Source organism: Mixophyes fleayi, chromosome 8 (genome assembly GCF_038048845.1).
Source record: "Mixophyes fleayi isolate aMixFle1 chromosome 8, aMixFle1.hap1, whole genome shotgun sequence".
NCBI classification, from domain to species: Eukaryota; Metazoa; Chordata; class Amphibia; order Anura; family Limnodynastidae; genus Mixophyes; species Mixophyes fleayi.
Genome location: NC_134409.1, coordinates 18,944,023 through 18,949,201, shown reverse-complemented (window position 1 = coordinate 18,949,201; position 5,179 = coordinate 18,944,023).

The following is a 5,179-nucleotide window of genomic DNA, read 5'->3' as shown; positions in this document are numbered from 1 at the left end:
GCCAATTCTATATGTGCTAATGGAGGAGGATCTACAGGGAGGAAAGGAAGGAAGGGGGGCAGGAGAACTGGCAGAAGGGAATCTTTTGTATTATTATAAGAGAAGTTCGGCTTTAAAACTTCAACCTTTTTTTGTGTTTGATTGTGTAGCTGGGCATTGAGCTCTTGTATTTTTAATCATTGCTGTAATTTGGGGCAGAATGGAAGTATGTGTGTCAATATAGATATACGTGTGTATATATATATATATATACATAAGCAAATTTTAAGGGCCCTGACAACATTCAGAAGAATGGAATCATATACATTAAGAGCATGATCCTGAGCTCCTCCTTTCTCTTCTCAGCTGCCATTTTAAAAGTGATAGCATGTGGGGAGGACGTTTGCTGCAATTCTGTGCTCGTAAAGTAAGTTGTAAAGTGCTGGCAGGGGCGGCCAGAGAGGAGAGCGGGGTACAAACTACCCGGGCCCAGGCCCGCCTGAGGCCCCACTGGAGCACTATAGTTAAATGTATATATCTTAAAGTACTTTTTTTGTGTGCGCCACCCTCAATTAGGGAGGGAGGGAGCCGTCCACGGAGGGTGTGAGATAACAGTATCACACACTGTCCAGCAGCCTCCAGAGCAAGTCAGGAGCTTCTATGCTCACTCTGCAGAAAGTTTTCTGTCAGCAGCATTGGTAAGTATAGTGGGCTGGGGGAGTGTCATAATGTGTCATGGAAGGTTATAATATGTCTTGGGGGGAGTCATAATATGTCTTGGGGGGAGTCATAATATGTCTTGGGGGTGTCAAAATGTGTTTGGGGGGGCATAATGTGTCTGGGGGGTTATAATGTGTCTGGGGGTTATAATGTGTCTAGTGTTATAATATGTCTTGGGTGGGGTCATAATGTGTCTGGGAGTCGCATGATAATATAACTGGAGGGTTGCATGATATGTCTGGGGGGTGACATGGTGTGTCTGGGGGTTGACATGGTATGTCTGGTGGGTGGCGTGATGAGTGATGTTGTAGGGAGAGGCGTGATGAGTGATGTGGCAGGGAATGGCGTAATGCATGATGTGGCTGAGGGGTGACGTGATGTGGCTGGGGGGTGGCGTGATGTGTCTGGGAAGGGTCTGATAAATGTAATATTTTATTGTAATGTATGTATTATATACTGCACGATCTGTGTTATGTACGGTGGTCACTTATGTCAAGAGCCGCGGTGGCTTGGGTGTGGCCGAAGCACCCCTGCTCCCTGGCTGCTTTCCGGCCATTGTCACAATGACCAGTACGTCACTTCTGGTTCTCATCCCGGTCTTCACCATGGTAATGGCCGGGACGCGCTTCATTTCACCTCTGCGACCCGACCAGCTGGGCAGCCGAACGTGTGCACTACTTCATTAAATTAAATGTATTTCTCCTGGGGATAATTTCCTCCTGCTGAGCTCCCTATCTGTGATTGGCCCTTCCATGTATTTAAGGCAGGGAGGGCTTAGCCTCCCTGTCGGTTATAGCGTTCACTGCCTGTGTGTATGGCTGACCTGCTTGTCTTCTGACATTCCTGATTGATTTTCTGTTGTGACCTTGACTGAACTTTTAGACCGTGCCTGATTGCCTGTTGCCCTGACCTTTTGCCTAGATATTGGATCTCGCTTCTCTGCTTATGAACTTCGCTTGAATTTTGAACCTGCTTGATTGCTACCAGCCCTGACCTCTGGCTTTGGACCTGCTTCCCAGGCCTGGCCTCCGCCTCTGCCTCCAGTCTTCCAGTTACCCTGGCCTGCGCCGCGGTTATCATGATAAGCCTCTACTACCATAGAGATAAGTTCTGGGGGCATCCGAGAACCATCAAACATATAAAGTTCTTTGGGAAAGGCGGCTGCTATAGGTGAAGACCTCTACTAGTCCGGTTCTAATAGCTGCGATCATAACAACTTATTGCTCAGTTTTCCATATTTACGTTTCAAACAGGTCCCAACATTCCAGGATTAATGCAAGAATCCATTGCCAGGTTGTGAAAGCTGCAATAACAGGTAGGTGAGAGTAACACCATTTTGATACATAATTGGGGAATTCAATTAGCTGGGAAGTGTCTCTGGAACGACCGCGAGACACTTTGCAGTGGAGATTTGACAGAAGTCTCCTCCCATTTGTCCTTGCACCTCTAACTTCCCATGTATCTTTCTTCTCATGGACCACCTTCTCTCAGTGCAGGACTGTCACCAAAACAGCCAGTGCATGAAAAGAATGCTGAGGCTGAAGAACAAATTGGGTTCTCACAGAATCCTGAGGAGAGTCTAAGCTAAGTGTGAGTCTGACAAGTTTTAAGCAGCCTCCTTCCAAAATTTCTCAACCATTTGGAAATGTGAGGATGCTACTTTAGAACATGCTAATGTGCAAGAGGATTAGAGTATAATTGTTGATTTGACAATGATGTTGATTGTGTCCAATTAGGCAGCCACCAATGGTACCACCTCATGTCCATGATAAGTGCATTGCTATACCTGTGTGAAAGACCAAAAATACATCTTTTGCATGTAGAAATATTTTTATCCCAACCCAGACAACATTTGTCAAGGCATCTGTAGCTTTTGTGAGAATACTATAAGTAGAGGTAGGGATGTTGCCCTAGGCACCTCCTCCCTGTGCCGTCATTTGCAGAAAGTTCATTCAAATGGTTTACCAAAAGGTGGAAACTCATGTATAGTAACAAGCAGTCCGGCATCAGCGAGCATGAATGGATAAACACCTTTGCAATCTTCACTGTCAACACCTTCATCATCAACCTCTTCATTATTAGTACTTAGCCCAGCATCCAGTTTTCAAATGCAAATTGACTCCCCCCTAATGCAATCCATGGTTCCCAAGAGGCATCCTTGTGCGCTATGGCTGCTGCTGCTACTGTGGATGAAACTTCTATACAGAAGTGTACCAAGAAGGGTATACATAGTTTTGTAACAACAATTGTCTGTGAAGCAAGTATTTGCCAGAGAAGCCAAGTATGACAATCAGCATCTTGTAGCACAGCAGATCACTAATGCCATGACAGCTATGTTAGCATTGGATGTGCATCCAAATTCTGCCATCAATGTATCAGGTTTTAGCAGACTCGTTGAAGTCATGTGTCCATGCTACCAAATGTAATCTCAATTCCATTGCTCCTGAACAGCAATTACATGGCCGTGACGGTAGTTTGGGTAGGTGTATCACCTTCAGTAGCAGCAGCAGCACCTGTAGCATCATCATCATCCTACGCCTCATCATTTCAGCATAATAGTGCTAGCACACAATACCAGGTCATTCTACAGGCAAGCTACACTAAGAAACATAACAATGTCAAAATGTTGGAAAAACTCAGTAATGTCATAATAAAATGGCCTACCACACTAAGGGCTAGATTTACTAAGCTGCGGGTTTGAAAAAGTGGGGATGTTGCCAATAGCAACCAATCGGATTCTAGCTATCATTTTGTAGAAGGTACTAAATAAATGAAAGCTAGAATCTGATTGGTTGCTATATGCAACATCCCCACTTTTTCAAACCCGCAGCTTAGTAAATCTAGCCCTAAGACTCTCATTAGGGTCCCTCATTGCTCATGATTGTGTATGCATTACAATTGGGTGGATTTCAACACGTACCATGCTTTACACTCACAATAAGTGTGTTTCAGAATTCAGAAGGTCAGTGCAGGAGATGCTGTCTGTGGCCCAGAAAATTTCTGGGCATCTTCAGCATTCAATGACCGTATGTAGAACATTTCAGCAGCTGCAAAAAATAAATCTTCTGCCATGCCACCAACTGAATCAAAAGATAGTACGGAGGTGGAATTTCACACTTTATACTGGAACAGCAAAAAGCTATCAAGAACTACACATCAAGCCATGGGTTGGGGAAAGGGGAAATGTGTTACCTTACTCTAGCACACTGGAGAATCATTTCCTTTTTTTATGCAAACTACACAAAACCATTTGAAATTGTAACAAATGAGGCAAGTTCAGACACTGCCAACCTGAGTAAAATCAAACTGCCTCGTCTCCTACAGCAAGTTGGAGTTAACTTACAAGTTAGTCAGTAATAAAATCCATTGACAGATGAGTCCATGGGTGTTGGGGAGTGGGTAAAGGATTCTATAGCCCAAAAGGTGCCTGTTGGGGTACATTGTTTTGAGCACAAATGGAGCAAGTAGCGACAAATTCCTTTACATCAAAGTGTAAGGAGGGCCAACAATAGCAGCGAGTGATGAGCTCTTTGGTCTTCCTAAAGCCATCATGTCCAGAGAACCATGACGCATGAGCCCACTTAAGAATTTTGGTGTAATGATGAGCAGGGATAAAGATTTTCCCTGGAGGAACCTTAGGACTGAAAGAGGTGGAGACTGCCAGAATTCATCTAGGTTCTAAAATTAATTTTTCTCTTATCTGAGGTTCCATATCTGAAGGAGCAAAGAATCGAGACAGTGCATCAGCTTTCTGGTTTTTAGAACCCGGACGGAAGGTGATGAGATGATCGAAGCGGAAGAAAAATAATAACCATCTCTTTTGACGTGCATTGAAACATAATGCAGTATGTAAATAAAGGAAATTCTGGTAGTCCATATAAATAGTCACAGGGAATTGAGCCTCCTCCAACAGATGTCTCCATTCCTCCGAGGCTAACTTGATGGCTAGGATTTCCTTATTCCTAGTAGCGTAGTTTTTCTCAGTGGAAGTGAATTTCCAGGAGAAAAACCCACACAGGGATAATTTCCCTGAGGGGGCTTATTGCGACAATATTTCCCCAGCCCCATAGGAAGAATCGTCCACTTCTAAAAAGAAAGATTGGCCAGTTAAGGGATGTTTAAGAACCAGAGCAGAGGAGCAAGCTGAATTGTTGCCTCAAATGACCAATGTTTGGAGACAATATTCTTCCTGGTGAATGTTGTAATCAGAGCTAGTATGGAAGAAAAGCCTTTGATAAATTGCCAATAGTAATTGGTAAAGCCTATAATGTTGTATGACCTTCATATCAGTGAGTTGAGGCCAATCCAAGATGGCTTTAAGTTTCTTGGGATCCATTTAGTGTCCGGTACCCGATACTTCGTAACCAAGGAAATTAATTTATGGTTTCTCAAAGATGCATTTTTCTAACTTGCAGTACAAATGATGGTAGCATAGGCAAGAGAGTACTTGGGCTACATGTGTCTGATGGGTAGGAAGATC